This window comes from Aythya ferina (assembly GCF_964211825.1).
Source record: "Aythya ferina genome assembly, chromosome: 14".
Taxonomy (NCBI): domain Eukaryota; kingdom Metazoa; phylum Chordata; class Aves; order Anseriformes; family Anatidae; genus Aythya; species Aythya ferina.
Genome location: NC_140312.1, coordinates 13,412,051 through 13,433,510, shown reverse-complemented (window position 1 = coordinate 13,433,510; position 21,460 = coordinate 13,412,051). Strand labels below are relative to the sequence as shown.

The 21,460-nt window shown below is 45.3% G+C and overlaps 1 long non-coding RNA gene across 6 annotated transcripts in view; it reads right to left on the bottom strand.

The window, feature by feature from the left end:
* The window catches only part of LOC311444367, a 217,535-nt gene that overhangs the window by 139,970 nt on the left and 56,105 nt on the right, over positions 1–21,460 (bottom strand). For 2 of the 6 annotated variants that reach the window (XR_014697855.1, XR_014697856.1), the window contains 2 exons: positions 15,063–15,181; positions 14,399–14,939 (listed from right to left, as the gene is read on the bottom strand). The exons of the other annotated variants lie outside the window; for them this stretch is intronic. This is a non-coding gene — a long non-coding RNA (uncharacterized lncRNA). Of the gene's footprint in view, positions 1–14,398; positions 14,940–15,062; positions 15,182–21,460 lie in introns of those variants that run through there. 6 annotated transcript variants of the gene reach the window in all.

Genomic DNA, 21,460 nt, shown 5'->3' with positions numbered 1-21,460 from the left:
AAGAGTGGGATGTGAGAATGAAAGGAATCCTGTAGCAGTTAAAAGCTTAATTTTAGAAATAAGAATATCCTGTACCCCCTGAAGTAGTAACACGCAGTGCAACGAGCTCTACTGCATTCCCCTGCTCACTTGTACCTGCCACTGATGGTCAAACTGCCACTGTGCAGGAACTGCTGGAAGCTTTGTCCCACCACTCACACCCACAGCAGCTTTAACAGGGACATGACAGCACCATGAAATGGCCAGAGCAAAGCCTGGCACCAAGGCAGGGGCATCCTGCACCATGCCAGCTGGGCTGCAAAGGGCCTGCCCCACACACTCACCCCAGTGCTACCAATGGTGTATGGCTGCAGGACTGAAGGAGAGGGGAGGAGAAGCGTCTTCTCCAGGGTTTTGCCCTATAAAACCTTTCAGAGCCTTGGCAGACTGGTAAACAGAGATTTACATGATTTAAAGCCCTTCTGGGAGCCCCTCTCCTCAAAGAGCCAGTTTCACAAGCCTGTGTCCCACGGAGGGCACGGGTCGATGACAACCGGCACCCTGGAAGAGACTGCACCCTAATCGAGATCATGCTCCTAAAATGTTCAAATTAAGAGAGCTCAGCGTGGCAGAACCCAGCCTTATTTTCTGTATTTACCTTGCTTTTGGGAGCTCACACAGATTATAAACAACAGATTCAGCAGCTGCACAAAGTCCTGGAGAATGAAAGCGTTCGATAAAGGGAGTAACGAGAGCGAGTCTGGATGAAGCAGTGTGAGGGAGCCAAACCTGCTGGCCAAGCACAGACAACACGCGCTTATAAGAGGGACATGCTCCTGGGGACAGCATCGCATCACTTGTTGACAGAAGATATTCGAGTACCCACGTGGAGGAAGCTACACTGACATTACTGGAATCAGTTTACATCAGTTTGCTCTTTTTGAAATTTCTGGATGCCTCCTCTTCACCTGCACCATGTCTTTGCAAGTTGCATTTCATTTTGCCTTTCCACTTGAATGACTTCGAAAGAGTCTTTGAAGTAGCAATTACATGGCTGCTGTAATACTCTTCACACATATTTGGACTTTCATCCTGAGACATTCAATGCACTTCATTAAAATGAAGCCTAAGTACTTCTTCCCTCAAGTTTCCACTGATATTTACACCACTTGCTTTTTGTTGTGACAGGCAGGAGGTAGCAAACAGAGTCAGCTGGGCCCTGGGGAGATGAGAATGGCAGTAAGATGACAAATAACCAATGCAAACAATAATTCACTCCTCCTTCCTTTCCCTTCAGGTTTTAACAGCTTTGTCTCCTCCTCTCTCAACATCCTCCCCCTGCTCCAGACACTGCCACATCCTCTCCAATACCCCAGACTGCTCAGTGAAAGGAAAATCAGACCAACCGTCCTCACCTTTGGTACAGTTTTGAAGCTTTTTGATCTAAAGAAAACCCTGCATGCCTCACATTATTTTTTCCAACTGTCACTCTAATTAAATCTACTACATTTATATATTATCTATCTTTATGTTTATCAACATTTCTTGAAGTCCCCCAAGGAAAGAAACACAGAACATTCTTTCTTATTCCTGCTAATGCTGGGTCACTGGTTTGTGCTCCCCTATGGCAGTGACCCTACAGGCATTGTCTTTATTGTTTCCACGTGAACACTATTGCAATGGCTCTGTAAGCAGGCTCAGTACTCTAACGTTTGGTTTGCAAATACCGTAGGGGATATCTATGTAGTAGTTATTTGCTGTCTTTCATTGATTGTTTTTGTTTGTTTGTTTGTTTGTTTGTTTTGTTTTGTTTTTTGTTTTAAATGGAAGCTGCCATTACATATTCTGCAAGGCTGATTTTAGAAAACCTAGTTTAGTGTCAAGCACAAAACCGCAAAAATGTTTGTGTGTAAACGATGCAACACACTGGAGCCCAGCACTACTTTCTGCAGTAGGGCTTCTTCACAGGGTTTCACGCCTGGAGGTCTCCGCATCGATATTACTCTCTTCGCTGCATGTCAGCCAATACAGAATCCATGCCATGGAATTTGTATCTGCTTGCTATACATCCAGCTTTTTAATACATTTTCTTATGGCAGGAAATCAACTGTTTGCTAAGAGCCAAGAATATAATATCTATTGAATCCCCCTTATGTGCTAAACGAGTCATTAATTACATTGAAGACAGCTATTACATCTGCTCGGCACAAGCCAGTTTCTAACAAACAGCTCGTTCTCTCCCGGTAGCTTTGCTCCCTGTAACGCCCATCCCAGCTCTCCGTGCACCAAACCAACCTGTCGTGGACCCGGCACAGGGTATATGGCAAGGTCTGCTCCCATTTTATCAAGCTAAAAGACTTGGAAAAGAGGGTTTAAGGGACAACACATAATTCAGAGAGAGGAAAAAGAATTGCCATTGCCATTTTATTTTTGTTGATGATTGAAAGCATTGTTAAAATAAAGGGGGCTCACTTTTCACTGCCATTCTCTGCTCATTCTGGCTGAGATGACAGCAGGTTGGGCATCTGCTTCCCCCCGTTTGGGTGAGCAGCACCAGCACAGCCCCGTGCAAGGCACACGGGGTGTCCCTGCCGCCTGCTGCCCACCCTCTGCCCGTTATTCAAAGCTGCCCTGGTTGGAAAGGAAACTGCAAGTTTTTCACGGTGAGGAAACCAAGCAGATTCTTACAGCTTAATGTACACAGCACATCTTTTTTTGCTTTGTCTAGATTATGTCATCAGCTCCAGTATCCCCAATAACTGACCCAGCAGAGTTCTCTACACTGTGAGGACTTATCGTAACGTAAGCACTGAAGATTTCAAAAGCTTTCCAACACTTACGAAGCCCTCGCAGTATCTGAGACACTGTTATACTCCTGGAACATCAGCAAGGCTCTGCTACATCCATTCCTCAGTGAATAAATCACAGTGCAAGTTGTTTAGAGAGCAAAGAAGGGAAGAGCCTCAGATTTTTCCTCAGCGAGGTCAGGAAGCTCTCCAGAGGACACAGAGCTGGGATCCTCACTCTGAGGCCACGTCTCCAGCCACGGCAGCTCTCTCTATGCTGGGTGTTTTCTCTTCCTATATGGGGGTGCATTTGCTCAACAATTATTTTTTTCCATGTTTCCTCATACTTTCCCATATTTCCTTTCCTATATTCTTTTTCCAGTCACACGGTCTCTCCACTTTTCTACATAGAGCGGACTAACTACAGCAACAAAAATGCATGGCAATGAAAACAAATAAACCTGCCTACTGTAAGGCAGAAATTCATGCATTTGTTTAGTCTTAAGGAGACGCTGGAGTTTCCTTTCTGATCCCAGTCAAATTCCTTGAATACTTGGAAGAAATATGGCCTGTCAATTCAGACAGCTAATGCTCATATAAAGCCTTTGTCACAAAATATCCTACATGTCCCTAGGGAGAAAAACAAGCGATTTGTGCATTGCGAGATGCTCTTACCCTGGTCAGCCCCACAGGAGGAGCCGACAGAAAGCCTGTATGCAGTTCAGAGGGGAAGAATGTGTTTCTCAGCCACTGGAAGCCCAGCCAGGACACATCAGTCCCTATTTAAATCATCTTCCTCAGAATTATTCCTAACCAAAGGATCAAAAAATAAAAAATAACAGTCAAAATAGTCAATGGATCCACACACAAAAATAATGTTTAAATCAACCATGGTCCAAACAAAGAAGGAACCGACTGACACAGAAAAAGCAAGACCGGGCCAAAACCACAGCTTAAAAACCGAACTGAACTCTATGAAGGGTTCACACGGATCTGAGTAATACCTCCCACCAGCGTTAGCCTGAGTCACAAGCCTTCTGCCCAGCCATCTTCACAATAAACACTTTTGCGAAGTCCAGCACTGACTTTTTTTCAGCAGGACTGGTAGTATTTGCTACGCCAGCTGCTGCTTGCAAATACCTCGTGCTCTGGAGTTTCTTTACAGTGAACTATCAGAAGCCACAGCACAGTTACTGCACAGTGAAATGCAAAGTGAGATGGCAACATACTTCCCTGCAAGCGTCTTTGTGGGATTGCTCCAGTAGCATCTAGGAGATTGTGGCTCTGTTGCTGCAGAGAGGATTAGCTGCCGAGAATACTCCTGCTCTTCCGACCCACAAAGGTATTAAATGGGTCAGATTCTGCTCTGCTAAACTGATGTAAATCAGAGTAGCCAATGCTGAAATTGTCCCAGATTTACTGCCACGTTAACAAGGTAGAGGAAAAAGAAAAAAAGGCAGGATCTGTTGTCATTAGTGCTTAGCGAACCCTAATGATATTTGCCTGGGCATTATTGCTGCTATGATTTAAAGCATGTTTGAGCTCTCAGAAGCATACTTCAGCTCCCTCCTAGACGACAAGCCATGATGACAGGACTTAAATGATACCGTTTAAAAAATCGGGAGCCAAAAAAACACAATTCTGAGTGAAATAAAGAACGTCAGTTCTCGCTACTGTTGTACTTGCAAGAAAGAGGATGAAGTGCCAAACACCAGCACACAAACCATGAACGACAACAGCTTCCAGCATCTAAACAAACGATGGCCACTGTTCCCTGTTCCTGGCTGGTTTTAAGAGTTTTTTTCTCTGTCACTTAAGGTCAGCACAGCACAAACCTCGCCTTTATGTGACAGGGCCTTAGAAAAACAGGGGTCGTGCACCTTCACCCCCCAGAGACCTGAAGCGGTGCAGGCAGGCGCTGTGCTGGCTCCTGGCTCCCACCAGCACAGAAATAACTTGGACACCGCTGGCAGCTGGATCTCTGACTTCTCATGGCTCAGGTTTTAGGAGAGTTCATCCAGTAAGTGTTACAGTAAGTTTAGATAAGGGTGAAATTGCAGCCTAACTCATTTCAGAGTTTCACCTAGCTATGAATTAATAATACAGCAATCAATTTGGATTTATTCCTGTTTTTTACTTTACTTTTTTATTTATTTATACTTCTGTACACAGCCGTATCTCTGTTTGTGTTCCCCATGGAGAGCAACAAGGAAAAACTGTATTTAAAGGAAATCAGAATATCCTGAGCTGGAAGGGACCCACAAGGCTCATCGAGTCCAACTCCTGGCTCCATGCAAGACTACCTAAAAATTAAACCACGTGTCTGAGGGCAGTGTCCAAACGCTGCTTGAGCTCCAGCAGGCTTTGGATAGAACATGGAAGCAGTAACCACGATGACTGCCATTTTTCAGAAGAAAAAAATGTTGACCCAAACACTTCTAAAGAGCATGCAACTGTTCGAATTGGCACGAGTACCGTAGTCACCAGCACAGAACCCGGACCACAGTTACTCCTTCATAACCACCAGAACACAAAGCCTTTACCACCATCATCACAGAAAGGGTTTTTTGGCCCAAAATTTACCTTTCAAAGCGATAACTGTCCAGAAAGACATCACGACCCTTTCATTTAGTAAGAAGGAAATTCGGCTCTGCTCCAGTAAGCAGAACTTTACTGTGAACATGAAGAATACCCACTGCCCCCCAGCAAGACATTTCAGATGATGATGCTCAGCTTTATAGGTTAACAGTCCCACCAGATTTCCAGAGTTCTACCTACACAACCAGATTTAGACCCAAGCTGACAGCTCTTACGTTCTGCTCGGTATCTTCTGCCTCTGTACAGTGTGATTTTTGGCCCCATCTTCAGCATCAGTTCTACTTCCAATTTTAAGGGAGAAGAGGATGAAAACCATGCAGTTATGTTCTAGTTCTAATGAAGACTTATGACAAGTCACTTTACCTTTTTATGCCTCTTTATCATTTAATCTCATGAAAGGATAGGGTTTTTAGATGAACTCAAGTTTTTTTAGTGTACAAAACCTTTCACTGTAAAAGTCTCTAGTGCTGAGCATCTCCCACTGTTTCTTTGGACATTATTTAATGTAACTGAGTCACATTAGGAAGGATTTCTTTGTGACTCTGGAATTGTTCCACAATATGTAGCAGAGGTACTACAATCTAACTTCAAGTATTATTTAGTGGTAGGAAAAATGATGTGCAATAATATAATAGCATTTTAGTTCATTTCCACCTCCATTTATTGAAAGAAGTGCTGTTGAATACATTTTCTTCCTGTTAATATAACATCTTTTCCTCCTCCTGGCACCTCACTTAAGATGTCTGTTTAGTTTTTTTTTCATCTCTGCAATGCTGCAGAAATTTAGCCAAAGCGCATTTCAATCCCAGCCAGATCTGGGTATCTGCAGCATATAGACAAAGTGGGGTAACCCATGGCAACAGCTTAAAGATTATTAACTGCCATGCAAAGTTAATCATTTCATATTATAATTATTCAAAGGAAAGAAGCTGCAAGTTTACGTGGGAAGATGGTTCATTTTATGACCTCCATCTTCCCAGTGATGCATAAAATTTTCCTTATGGATCTCACAGTCCCACGTCTCTAGCACATCCCTCCATTTACACCTGGCCTAAGAGCAAGACTCTACCATGAAGACTCAGTCCCAACCCATACGACAATCCATTTGCTAACACAACCACGGGACCAATCCTAACAGCTCAAATTCTGAAGATCAGTAATTGGCAATTCATCCCAAAACTGCATGAAGCAAATATAAAGCAGATTATTTTCTTCACTTCACAATGATATTATGTCACGATCCTTTCTTGGATTACTGGCACCAGTGCTTTTATACGGAGCTGTAATCATTTAGCTCACAGTGCTAAAATTTGCATGCTGGACTTTTTTCATGGAAGAGACATCTCATAAAGCAAAGAGATGATAATATTCCTGATTCATTTTGAAGTTTTGTGTTACTTTAAAACTGTGTATTCCTTCCTATGCATGAAAGAATTACGTAGTCCTTCCCATTAATTACAAAAGCTATGCATTGCTTCAAAAAAGAAGAATTGGTAGCAGGCATCCATTGCAAATGTACTGGGCACTGAGAAAAATGTGCCACCTGCTTTCAGAGCAGGGCACTGGGCAGTCATATAAAAGTGTTTCTAGAGGTAAGGAAAAAAAAAAAAAAAAGAAAAAAGACTGTAATTAGGCCTAAAGTTTCAAAGACATACATAGGTGTTTATCATTAACTTGTCGAAGAGATGGCGTGGATGGTGCAGCCACAGGCAGATGAAGAGCAAGGTGGAAGCAGCAAGAGCAGCAACAGAAGACGGCATCAACTGCATGACACAGCAAGGTGTAAACATGTTTGGGTGTGGGTTAAGAAGACAACTGGTGTTAGATCCCTTCTGAGCCCAAGGTGTGATCAGCGGTAATGATTTTTCAAAGAACTATGAGAACAAGGTAGTTAATTTTCATGAATATTTCAGGGCAATTTAGGCACCTGGACTGGTGGGTATGGGAAAGAGCTAAGCAGCTTGATACGCGTTCTGGTCACCAGCTGCATGGTCTCCTGGTGTCAAAAACCCATACTGCTCCAAGTACAAATACGGCAAATTGAGTCCTACATGGAATGGTGATGAGGAAAAGAAAATACTGACTAACACACTACTAAAGAAAAATAACACACTACTAAAGAAAAAGACTAAAGAAAATACTGACTAACACACTGGAATCATTTTATCAGGGTATCTATTTCCAGTATAACAGGGAAAGGCATCTGAGGATGAGAAAAATCCCTGTAAAATCAAAGCACAAAGCTCTACAACATGAAATTGCAGTGTACCAGTAATGTCAGAGATTATTGCTACAAATAAACATTCAAAACAAATTTCTTCCACGGGGAGTTGACTGCCAATTCCTAACCATCCACAGTGGGTTTTTTAGTGTTGTTTTATTCATGCATTCTGCAAACTGCCAAAATCAGCAACACAGGTCGATAGCAAGAAAGAAGAAACAAGCCAAACGTCAGATGGATTTCCTGAATCCAACCAGTGAATACTGCTTTCCTAGCACGGTGTCCTCCATGCTTTACTTTTATAAAAGGCATTGAAGTAGGTGGCTTCAATTATCACAACATTCTGATTGAGATCTCATACACAGATTTATCACTGGTACAACATCAACAGCAATTCTGCTGAGTTATGCAGGCGGCAATTCAGAAGTCTAGTTCCAGGAGACCAGAACATGGAGCTGAGACTTGTCTGTGATCAGGCATCACTGCCATGGTTTTAATATCTCCAGTCTTAATAGCTTCACTGACCTTAGGGTAAAACCTTACCTCAGGGTTTTTTTTAACAATAAATCCTGCTGAGTGAAAGTAGACAGCAACAAACTGTGTGTTCCCTCACTCAGCAAAAGGATCCTGCTATGGCAGGAAACCCACCTCTGAAGCTGGGCTACTTGCTACCTGCACACCCCGTCTCTCTGAAATGAGTGGAAGTGAGACCGTTCTGCAGAGATCCTTCTCAGCTGGGTGCACGAGAGCAAGTCAAAGCTAAGCTCATGGAAAGGTGTGCTGCAAAAGGACAATGCCCACGTGACCAAAGCTGTCTCCTAAGAATTATTTACATACAGCCTGCAGATAGCAGTGGTCAGCAGCTGCTACTGACGTTACTGGGTATAAACAGTAAATATTAACATAACAGTCTATTACGTGATGTATACTGCTACTTGTGATGAATCTGTAATGGTCACCCACAGAATACTTACCACTTATAAGCGTATTTATACAATACATGGTGTATCATAACTATGCTATATGGTAGATGTACTATGTTAACAACTCAAGATACGTCGCTGTGTAATTAAGGTGACGTAACCAGTTCTGTATTGCATGCTACACAGTAGCTACATAGATATTACAATATCAAAAATTGATATAAACTACTAGTAATACCAATAGGCATAACAGAGAACAGGCACTTCACTGTTCCTTGTAAGAGGTGCAGCACTGAGTGCTATAGCATTACACAGAAGTAAACTGGGGGGCATATTTGCTTTTTGTTGTTTGAGCACAAAGAAAGTGTGCCAAGAGCAGTCCCTCCAGGTAACTTCAGGTCTTCTTTCACCAACATGCTCTTTAGCTGAATGGCCTTAATGACCTACTCTCCATTATTTTGCCCTTCACATCCTCCATTTCTATAGCAGCTTAGTCCTTACACATCCCCCTGACAAGCCAAGGACTGCTCTCTGTGTATTTCAGAGCTGTTTTCAGTCACAATTAACTTTAACAACTTATCACTCATCCACATTGGTTTTCAAATTTTATGTAGAGTTTTATGTAAAGATATATTTGCTCCCTGAGCCAGCTCCAGTACCTCTTTAAAGCTCAGCCAATTTTCCTTCATAGGCCATTTTCTAATAAATGCTGCCGGTCTGCCTCACTTACTGCATACCTCATTTTATCAAATTGGAGGCTTCTGAAGTTTAATTCACCTGGTTTTATATCGAGCCTCCTACTGCAGCTGAAACACAGAACAGCAATCCTTCTCTACCTTGGGTAGGTTGTGCAGCACCTTTCCCATGTACCAAACCCACCCGTTCCCTTCCCTCTCATTCCCTACTGCTTCCAGAATGACAGTGCTAGCAAATCCTGCCCTACTCACTAAAGGCAATAAGCCCAATGCAGTAGGAAGTTACACACAGGTGTAGCACAGGCTGTCTAAAGCTGACAACATCCTCAAGCCACAATTCTGTAGATTTTTAATTTATCAGCTACGGGTTCGACAACAAATTGTTTCCCATAAAAATAAAATAAAAAAAAAAATCCTCATTGCAACACTGTCTCTAAATGCCCCATAAACCCCCATTTTGACAACGAAATGCCCAGAAGGCAACATGCTGCCCTCAGCTCTCACTGATCACAGATGTTCACCACTACCCTTTCTATAGACTAAGTAAGGTTTAGGCAAAACCTGCTGAGCACTCCTGTCCTACAGCACTGCACAGAGATGCCCAGGGGGCCAGGAAAGGAGTGCAGCCCCTCCTGGGCAGCACAGGCAGGAGGTATCTCACAGCCCTCGTGGCACAGCACAGAACAGCATGCCAAATGCTTATGCAAGGGGGTTACTGGGCTGCATGCAGCAGGTGGCTTTTTTTGGCACATCCAGCAGTTAATGCTGGAGTCTGAGACTCCTTCAGCAGGGAAAAGAGCTTGTCTCAGGAAAGAGCATAAAGGGAATTTCAAAGTTTTTATTTTGGCTTGCACCGAGCTGCAGTGGGAGATCAAAACTCCTCCGCAATGTGAGCAGCAGGCGTGGGGCTCTGCATCGCCTGCTGCAGCCGGAGAGCTGCGGTGGTGTTTGCCCCACTGCGGCAAGGTGCATGAGCTCACCTACTGCACTGGCAGCTGGAGAGATCACTTGATTATGCCAGATGCTGGTTTCCCTCTTGGTGTACTGATCCACAAGGGAGACACGCTGAGGGGGGCTGGAGGTACCAGCCCCATGTGAGCTCCCCCCACTGCTCGCCCTGCCCTGGGTGACAAACGTCAGTGCCCGCGGCCACCTGCACACAGCGGAGGACTTCATGAACACGTTTGAACTGAAATCCTGCACACCAACAAAACACCTCACCCATTTTATCTCTTACGAGGGTCTGCTCCAGCCAGCTGAGACCTCTGCTGTCACCACCTCCCCTCCAGGATCGCTTCCAGCCTGCTCTGTGGAGGGACCCGTGGCAGGCTCTCAGAAGGCCGTGCCCACGCTGGCAGACGGGCTGACGTTTACTTTTCTTCTTATTGTACCTAAGGGATCCACTCGCAGCCAAAACAGTTTCGTAACAGAGCTAAATACACAAACCAGCTCAGTATCTAAGCAGCCAGAAGAGTTTAGTAAATATATTATCTAGACTTACCAACCAAATGCAGACATCTCCTACTTGTAAAATGAAGTAACTGGTAAGACTGGAGCAGAGGATAAATAAATAAGAAAACCATCAATTTCTGCATAACCTACTTTTTTTAAGACCAGCACACTGTGGATCTATCGGTACACAGAGCAAAGATTTGGGACCTGCCTCTGCTCCCGTGGGAGGACGTGGGGCCCTGCAGCAGCTCGGTGCATCCGTCTGAAACCCAGGACTTGAAGGGAGCGATGGCAGCTGGAGGGCAAGCTGCTGCCATGGGGTGAAAGGCTTCTGTGTGACCCCGCTGGGTCCCTGATCCTGTGCCATGAACCAATTTTCACTTGAGAAGTGCCGCAGGCTCACAAACTGACTGACTGGGCACTTGAACTCAGGTAAAGATTTGTCTCATCTTTTTTTTTTGTTTGTTTGCTTGCCCAAAAATTTGAGGACCATTTAATGTATGACCAAAAAGTAATTAGAAAATATTAAACAATGCTGCTTTATACAAAAATAAGAGTGCTGTCTAAATACAGCCCTGTATGACACCAAAATACAATGTCTATTTTAAACAGACCAAATTTCAAAGAAACTACGAGGCAACTGCCCCAGTATCAACAAGGGATGAACACTCAGCAGTCTGGGGGAGGTTCTCCAAACATTACAACTTTTGGTCCTTTTACTGTGTTAGCAAAGTCAGCACTACAGAACTGCCCCTAAGGACAGGGCTTTTCCCCAAGTAATGAATAAAAAAGGAAGAAAAAAAGTTCATTAAATACTCCAGCTCTCCTTTGCACTACCAGCTTCATCTACGCTCCGAGTCCTGTTGATTCATTCCACCCCTTGTGTGTGCACAGCTCCAAACGACCAGCTAACTTCTTCCATCCCATACCTTTGTACCTGGTGAGGCTCAAACCTGGAACTTGCATCTAAAACGTATTTCCGTGTCAGTCTGCATTCAGGAAGTTCTGCACCCTTAGGGCATTAGCTAACTTATACGTAATTTGCTGATAGTGTAATTTCATTCACTGAATTACATCTTTTTATTAACAGATCACGCATTTTTTGCTTTCCTTTCAGCTATTCCCATCTTCCTCTCCATGTTGTGCCCTTCTTTACAACAGCTTTAACACCTACTAAAGCACATTCCCTGATGCAGTCTGCAGGGCTCTCATACATTTCTCACCAGCTGCAATGACTCCCATGGCTCCAGTACCACACCAGCATTGACAGGGATGGGTGAAGGTGCTGTGAGCCCTCCCAGCACGATGGGTCCTTTCTTCAAGGAACCAGCCCCAAAATAATTCCTTTGTTGGCCTTTTTTTTTTCTTTTCTTTTTTTTTTTTTCCCCTTCCTGGGGGAAGGACACTGAAAGACGGTCTCCAAACCCCACACCACAAGGTGGCTGCCCACAGGCACAGACCTAACAGCCCTTCTCTTCACCGTGTTCCTCGCAGCGCTGGACCGCGGCGCCTCTGGCTTGGGACCATCGCCGACTTGCAATGTTTTCTATCCCATAACCTAATTTCATTTGCACACAGAAGCTCTCTGGGCAGCACGCACAACCTTTGAGAGAAACATATGTCTTTTCATCCCCCCAGGATGTGCTAGCACATAAAATCATCCCCCAGACTTGTGCAGGCCCATAAAAATCACTTCAACAATGTGTTATTCTTAATTGCTTCAGGCAAGCTAGCCAGGACTGCTAGAGCCTCAATACCGACTGTCTATAAAAAGAGAAGAATGTCTTATGTTCTCCAGTAGCACCTACCCCGTGTGCTGTAAGGAACAGTGCTGCTGGCACTGACTGCCCCATCCCGTCCTCCTGGGCTACAGGACAAGAGGCATCACAGGGGACTGTAGCAGCACCATCCACCAGCACAGACGAGGAGATACCACTCCTGCAAAGATAGGCTTTGAAACTTTTTTTTTCCTGTTTTTACTATTTTAGCTCCAATACCAGTAGCTATGAAATTAATGCAGTTATGATTTCAGAGTCTGTGTCTGTCTATTCAAAGCTATCCATCCTTGTCCTCATACAGCACATTTTCTTTTCGTAGTACGAGCACTGACACGTTTGCATAGTAACACTGCACAGATCCCAGCTACAGAAGTTATCACAGAGAGGACAAGCCTCTGAAAAATGAATTCTGTCCATAGGTTACATTCAGTGACTGCAGATTTTCACTCAAAGCTAAGTGCAAGGGAAAACAACGGTCTTCCCAGCACCGATGTGTGGTGTATAATGGCTGCTGGTAACCCCAGAGTCCAGCACAGGGCCACATGCTGATAAGGGATCTTATCAGTGGGATAAGAAGATCAATAAGTTCAACAAGGCCAAGTGCCGGGTCCTGCACCTGGGGCGCAATAACCCCAAGCAGAGCTACAGGCTGGGAGAGGAATGGTTGGAGAGCTGCCAGGCAGAGAAGGACCTGGGAGTGATGGTGGATAGTTGGCTGAATGTGAGCCAGCAGTGTGCTCAGGTGGCCAAGAAGGCCAACAGCATCCTGGCTTGTATCAGAAGCAGTGTGGCCAGCAGGGCTAGGGAGGTGATCGTCCCCCTGTACTCGGCTCTGGTGAGGCCGAACCTCGAGTACTGTGTTCAGTTTTGGGCCCCTCGCTACAAGAAGGACATGGAGGTGCTTGAGCGGGTGCAGAGAAGGGCGACGAAGCTGGTGAGGGGCCTGGAGAACAAGTCCTACGAGGAGCGGCTGAGGGAGCTGGGCTTGTTCAGCCTGGAGAAGAGGAGGCTCAGGGGCGACCTTATCGCTCTCTACAGGTACCTCAAGGGAGGCTGTAGCGAGGTGGGGGTTGGCCTGTTCTCCCACGTGCCTGGTGACAGGACGAGGGGGAATGGGCTTAAGTTGCACCAGGGGAGTTTTAGGTTAGATGTTAGGAAGAACTTCTTTACTGAAAGGGTTGTGAGGCATTGGAACAGGCTGCCCAGGGAAGTGGTGGAGTCACCATCCCTGGAAGTCTTTAAAAGACGCTTAGATGTAGAGCTTAGGGTTATGGTTTAGTGGGGACTGCTAGCGTTAGGTCAGAGGTTGGACTTGATGATCTTGAGGTCTCTTCCAACCTAGAAATTCTGTGATTCTGTGATCTTATAAACAGCTGGTGGGGGTGGGTGGCAGTGAAGAAGAGAGGGAGCCAGGCTCTTCTCAGTGGTGCCTGGTGACAGGATGGGAGGCAATGAGCACAAACTGAAACCCAGGAAATCTACTTAAAGACATGGAAAAGCATGTTTTGGTAGTGAGTATGGTCAAACAGTGGAAAGGCTGCCAGGGAAGCTGTGGAGTCTCCATCCCCAGGGACAATTCAAGACCTGACAGGACCAGCTCATGACATGGGCCCAGCCTGCAGCAGGGGCTGGATCAGGGACCTTTGAAGGTTTCTGCCAGCCTCAGCTGCTCTGGGAGCCCATGTGTGGGCAAAATAAGACCTGGCTTTACAGGAGTTTAAGTCCCCTGACCCTACTGCCTTCCATGAATGTCAAGTCCCAACCCACAGACTCCACCCTGCACCATCACCTTCCATAAAACACGCCCCATGGGAAGATCAGGTCACCAGGAGCCAACGGCCATACAATCTAGCTGAGAGACCCAGTCCACAGGAGAGACTTGAGCTATCTGAGCTTTAAATCCATGCAAGGGCAGCGACAATGCTATTAGAAGCTTGTATTTCTGATGAGAAGTTGTGACATATTATGTTTTTCTTTTACCAAATCTCAAGGAGCGGTTAGAACAGACTGTCCTGTACAAAGCAAAAGTTCATCACTTGCCATTTTGCAGGGAATTAAATCCCACGACAACATTAAAAAGAGCTCAGTTATAAAATAACAGCTATCAGATCTATAATCTGTAATGCAATAAGTGAAATGGATGATTTATAAGGAGCTGTAGCGATAACTCACTTAGAAGGAACACATTCTGTGTCAGCCCGAACTGCTGGCCAAGGACGGCTCTTTTACAGCACCAGGGAGAATCAGGAGGAGAAAGCACAACTCACTGAGAGGTTTCAGAAAGAAACAGGAGTGTGTCCAAATCGCTAATCCTTCCGTCACCTCCCTGTGCACCTGCTTTCTCAGCACTGCAGGTGCTCAGGTGTGTCGGCTGCTGACCTGCATTTCGTCAGTTTGCTGGGGGCCCGGAGAAGGAAGATCCTGTGGAAAGGCACCGCCAGCACTCAGCAACAACCAGCATCGGGTAGGACATGTGGCGGGTGAAAAAAGGGGGGGGAGGGAACTGGCTACAAGGAAATAGATAAAAAGGAGAAAAACTGAGTCATTAAATTGTGCTGGAAACTTCAGAAGAACAAAAGATATGATAGGGAGTTTAAAAAAAAAAAAATGAAATATGCAATTTACAGTACCTGGCTGTGGTACTTGTATGAAGTCATCTTACCAAGAGTGGGATTCTCCACCTGACTAGACACCAGGTCACATTGCAGACAGTGGAAAGAAATCATTTTCAGGGAGCAATCCTACTCACCTAAAAGTAGATTTCTAAAATAAATCTATGATCACGTATTGACATTTTGTTTTCTCTCTCTAACATCTGCAAATGAAGGCTAAAGGAATTAGACAAGACACAGACATTTGAAGTTTGGGAAAAGAAACCCCATTCTTAGTGTCTGCTTCTTAATACTGCTACTACTTAAGAGATGTGAGACCCACTTGAGACACACAGGAACTATACACTTTAAAAGGGAACCAATATTAGGCCCTAAATCAGCAGATTTGCCTACGTACCTTGAAAGAAATACTGTGCAATGTTCCAACTTGGATTTTTTTTTTTTTTATCCTTTCTTTCTGAAGAAAGCTCAAAGGCCTCATGAGATGTCAGTGAAGCACCAGATTTACTCTCCTCACAATGCCTAGGGCAGCAGGCACTGCTTTGGGTCAGCAGCACCGAGCACCAGGAGCAGCAATGTGCCACTGCCTCTTCTGCCTCTGCACAGCGCTGCTCTGTCAGAAATAGACACCGAGAGGAATTTCCTGATTTTCTACCGTGAAGAACCTTCCCTCAGACAACATGAAGGTCCAAAACAGATCTTGGAATGGAAAAAACAATCTTAGCCCTAACACTGCAGTTTGGCTAAGGAAGCAAATAAATGCCTTATTATGAACATAGGCAAGAGACACTATGAGAGCTTAAAATACACAAACAAGGAGAAAAAGACCTGAACCCATACCCCGTGCAATGACCCGTGCCAGGTCCCGGGGGGTCACTGAAGCCTGACATGCAGCGTGTCTCTAAAACATCCCCTAAAATCTCCCCGTGGCCCTCCCCAGTGCCTGCAGTGGCTCCACCTGTGCCGTAGCAGCCTGCCGCCTAACCCCGCCGTGGCTCGCGCCTGCAGCAGACTTTCTGGAGAACCAGCGGCTTTTGCAACGTGTTAGAGAAGCAGACAGAAATGTTACAACGTGTGACAGGGTTACTGAGGTGTGATGTCCATTAGAAGCCACTTAGCTTTATGACACAATCCGATTTGGCACTGGTGTGTGAGGCTGAGCTGTAAAAGCCAGTATGAATTACATTATGATGTGAAGAGGGACTCATTAAATTAGGAATAGGATCTCTCATAGAAGCCAATAAGCATCAGACAGAGCTGTGGAAAGAGTTCATTACATAAGAATATAAAAAGGTGGGCTGTTACATTTTGATTTGTTAAAAAAGCCAAAAGGCATCACATGAAACGGGCCTATCGTCATGTTACAACGTGCAATAAAAGCCAATATAAATTGCATTATGATTTTAATGAGGCAGTCATTGAGTTACAACACATAATTGAAGCCAGTAGGTCTTACGCAAGGATGTGAAGCGGGATTTGTTATCTTCATAACACCGCATGCCAACCACGGGGCTCCACGTGATGATATGAAATGGGGCTTCTCGAGACTGAGATGCGAAGAGGATTTTTCACGCTCGTGTTGTGTTATACAATAGAAGCCAACAGAAAAGTGAATTATGATGTGTGGAAAGGGACACTTCCTAACCATATGCAATAGCTATGAAATAAAAATTCCAGCTAAATGGGACAGGATGGATGTAAAATTAGCAGCGCTACAAAATCAGGCCTAACAGTACAACGAGGAAAGGGATTCACCGCGGCTACTTGTTGATCCAAAGGCAGCACGCAAAATGGCACAGTGCAGTGCTCAAGCCGTGGTGGTGCTTTATTGTGAGGAAAAGCTGCTAGAGGAGCACCTGAAGATACTCTTCGTAAGGACAAGGTGTGTTTTCCAGAATGGAAGAAGAAACACTGCAATACCCAGCAGAGGAACAGCGCTCGCTCCCTGTGCCGGTGGCCTCATTATTTTAGCTGTGACGTTCCAAATGCACCTGAAGGTAGCAACAACCTGACTGCACCCACTGTACCCACTACTGATGGCCAGCATCTGTGCTCACAGCAAAGCCACAGATCTGAGTTACCTCCCTGTGGAAACCTTCCTTGCTGGGTGGATGCTCTGAGCCTTAATGGGGGACCAGGCGCGAAGCACAGGCCAGCAGGCAGCCGCTGCTCTCCAGGCAGCCTCCGGGATGCTGCCAGCAGAGGATGCCAGCCACAGAGAGCCTGCTCCTCCCGGCCCAGATGCAGCACAAAGCAACACAACACCAGATTTTGGAGAGCTGGAGGGGCCCATCCCCAGCACGGTGAAGGGGAGCAGGGCTCTGCAGCACAGGAGAACGGCTCTGGTACCTCCTGCGGGGGGGGGCACAGAGTAGCCGAGCAATTATTTGAATCAATTAGCAAGCTCCGTTTCCATTTAGACATTTAGCAACGTCAGGAGCTTTCCAAGAGTCTGTTTCTTCTCTTGCTCTTTTTCCCCCAGCATGTTTTTAATTACGGCCAACGCTAATTTTAACAAGTTGTCTGCCTTCAGTTCTGCGTGACTATAATGTTCTCCAGCTGATTTTCAAAAAAAAAAAAAAAAAAAAAATCAGAAGGTTTTAACTTCTCAAGCTGCCTTTTCAACAAAAACAGCCGCCCGTTACACAGCTTGGCAGCCAGCCGTGCTCTGCAAGCTGCCCGGCGCCGCGCTCCAGGCAGGCCTGGCCCGGCCGCGTCCCCACTGGATCCAAGTTGCCAGTGCCGGGGCCGTGGGCAACACGGAGGGCGCAGGTGAAGCTCCCTCGCTGCCTGCAGCCTTGAATCCAGCCCTCTTTGGCTTCACGGAGCTCGGCTTTCCTCTTGTTTTTGCTTACTTACATTCATTCAGCTTTCACAGCTGGTAGCGCTTCCCATGGCTCGAAAGCCAAAGAGGAAAAGCGGCGACCCATCCAGGTAGCCGCCCGCCTAACGCTGCAGGCAGGATTTCTTGTGTTATTCTTGTGTCAGGACAAATCCCCTCAGGTAAGGTACAATTATAGAAAAAGGCCGGGTCTTGATGTGAAGCATCCAAGTCATTGCAAAATGACGTAGCGATTTTTCAGCAATATTTTCTCTTTTTCTAATAAAACACAGCTTTCAGACAGAACCCTCCCCATCTCTTCCAAGAACAGGGGATGGTGCCTACCTTGGGATTCATTTTGTTCAGAAAAGGGGAGATTAGAAAAGCTGATGCTCAGACCCTTCTACATACTGCTGTGCTCACAGGTGAGGTACAGGGAGGGGCTGGCAGGAGATGACTGCAACCTCCCATCACTGCTTTGCCCCACAGTTGTTAAACACTAAAAATATCAGCATGGAGTGCATCCTTGAAACATCACCCAAATACTTGGCTTCAGGCCTGAGATCTTGATCTGAGGCTCTTCTTACCATTCAAGAGGACTCAGAAATCAAATTACGCAGCAGTAACACTCCGCTGTTATCACCAGGCAGACTTGTAAAATCTGTACAGCACATGAAACCATCCACCCGCAGATGCACATCATCATTGCTCTTATTTTTCCATTATTACATCACTCACATACATCTCCCAAAGAAGCATGAAAGGAAAAATTGTGAACAGGTTAACTTACTTGACAAACTGTTCAGAAGGCCTGCACAGTTTTTTTATCACTGCAAATGAATGTGCTCTCCTGTTTGCTCTGAACCGATACACCTGCTCTGAAATTGTACTTTGTCTCTGCTTATTTTAGTAATACTTGTGCTATCCACCTGAACCTTTTCTTTTTTCTCCCCCTACATCATAAAGTAAAACATAGCTTTGCTGAAGGAAATGCAATTTTCAGACTTTCCACCTCTTCAGGAATTTTATAGTTTGTTTCAACAGTTCTGAAATACCTCTAACTTCGACAAATACTTAGGCGGTTTTTGCCATGAAACAGAATGATGCTCGGCCCTTGCTGCACCCATAAATAAAATTATGGGCACGCAAACACCGTAACGCAATAGAACATATCAGGTTGTTAATAAATGGAGCTGTTGGCTGAAAGAAGCTCAGCCAGACCTATTTCTGCACTTAATAACTGCTAAGTATCATCCAAAGAGAAAGGAGGCATCCTGCCAAACCCGTAGGTCACCCACCCTGCACCAGGCACATAGAAAAGCACCAAGAAGAAGTTTATTATTACATCAGAATGAAGAGTGCCTCTTTCTCAGACCCACTGTATATTCTCCCCTGAACCTGTTCCATTTTGCATTTAGCCAATATTGTATTGATTTGCCATGATTTTGTATCAGAATTTAGTGTTTTCTTTTTTGTCTTCCAGACCAAAGGTTAATTCACCGCATAATGAAATCCCACAATTCAAGCACGCTCCCAAAGTGTGCCATATACCACATGTAAACATCCTAATATTCTACGTTCTACATCCATATATCACGACGAACACTAAATATGTTAAACAAGATTTTCAAGAGCATCGCAGGTATTTGAGTGCAACCCCAAGCAACAACCAAAGCAAGGCACAGGACGGGGCCTGCCTGGAGCACAGGCAGCGGGCTGGGGAGCAGCAGCGCCACGCTGCAGGGACAGCAAGCCCCCAGCACGGGCAGCACTACCTGCCTCGCTCCCCATCAGAGCTAACAAGCTGCTACGCTTTATGAAAATGAACTAATTGTTACACTCCTCTTTGTTAGGACACAATTTAATGCTGGACATTATGTTTTAGTACTGCTTTGGATGTGGCTATGAGCCTGTGCTAGCTTGGCTATGGCACCTTCACGGAAGGTGTCTCTGTTTGAATCAGGAGCACAGCCCTGCCCAGCTGCCCCTGATCATCAAAGGGAGAGAGAAAAGGTGCCCGAATCGAGGCTCGGTCCCCGTGGAAATCCCACAGAACCTACCCAGAGCTGAGACAGCCCCCATGCACACAGGCAACACGTGTCCGCACTCCCCTGCAGCAGCGTCCGTGCCACGGCCCCTCCGTGCCATCCCTGTCTGACAGCACAGGGGGAAGCATCGAACACTGCAAGTTCATGAGTGATTTATGCACTTGTCATTATTCATGGCTATAAAACATTATAATGCTCGAAATAAGTAAAAACATTTTTGCAGCTGCTGCAAATGTTTCATTCCTAGATGTAAGCTTGGCCGAGACACAGGGATCGCTGCATAAGCGCCAGATTCGCAGTGAAGTAATTAGCACTCTGAAATACACATCTACCTAACGCGGGCACTCGCCATTCAGCCAGCGTTTCAACATGACCAACGCTGATAACTAGCCGCAAAGACAAATGTTTCCCAGGCTGCTCCCCTCCAGACAGGTAACTTTATCCCTTATCCCAAAGGTGTGGAAGAGCAAGGATGAAGTGTTACAGACCTGGAACGACGTCCTGCGCTACAGATGTGTAAAACAGCTGGGCAAATGATGTCATTAAAAATACTTTGCCACCTCTGCTACTTGCTCTTGTTATTAAAAGCAGACATTAACTTTCTTTACCTAATCGCACTGTGTAAACCTGTTGTGTCAAGTCCTCAGCACGTTCTGTTCCTAATTAGCAAAGACAACCCACAGCTGCTTCCCATAAACTTCTCCGGGTGGCTTTGAACTTGCCGGGCTGCAACGCAGATGTGTTTTGCTTCTGAAATGCACATTTCTATCCGAATAATAGAGGCTTCTTCTGGAGAATCCATATATGCTCTATTCCAAACCCATGGCCCGTGGAGCATGCATGGACCATAACTCAAAATGAGATGGAAATAAAGCCATAATGCTTTTTATCCATCTTTCCATCGCAGATGGATGGATCTTCAAGTCGTCTGCAGACTAGCTTCGCTCAACTAAGCATCCACTGAGCTGCTTGGAATACAACAGCTGGGTCCAAATTCCCCTAAAACCAATGAGAAGATCTCAGTGGCTTTTAATGGTCCCAAAATACAGTTTCTATTAGTAAAGAGGAAACAGTATGTGCTTTAGAAAATAAGGGTCTTAAGAAGTATTGTTCTAGGTTCTGATAGCATCACCCTTCTGACAGAGCAGATCTAAACATTCCTGTGACCCTGCCAAGCTAAACTTTCGTGCTTACTGGGTTACTGAGGAGCAAAGTTTTTGGATGTATTCAACATGCTTCAGGCCATGCTCTCACTGCAGCTACTAGAGAAACCTCTGGTGATTCCAGCAAGAGTAAAATCAGGATAGCGTCAAAAATCAAATCCCATCACAAAGACACGTGCACTTTTTCCTTGTTCCATTTTACCATAATAGAGCCCCAGACACCAGCACTGCTGGTTACCTGCTCGAGGTGTCCCGGCGTACCTTGTCATGGGCACAGCGAGCAGCCACGCACTGTTTTCCTTCCAAGAACTCCATCATTCTCCCAGATTGCAGGAGGAAAAAGTCTGACTAGGTATTAGTAAACATGGATGAAAAGTCAGTTAT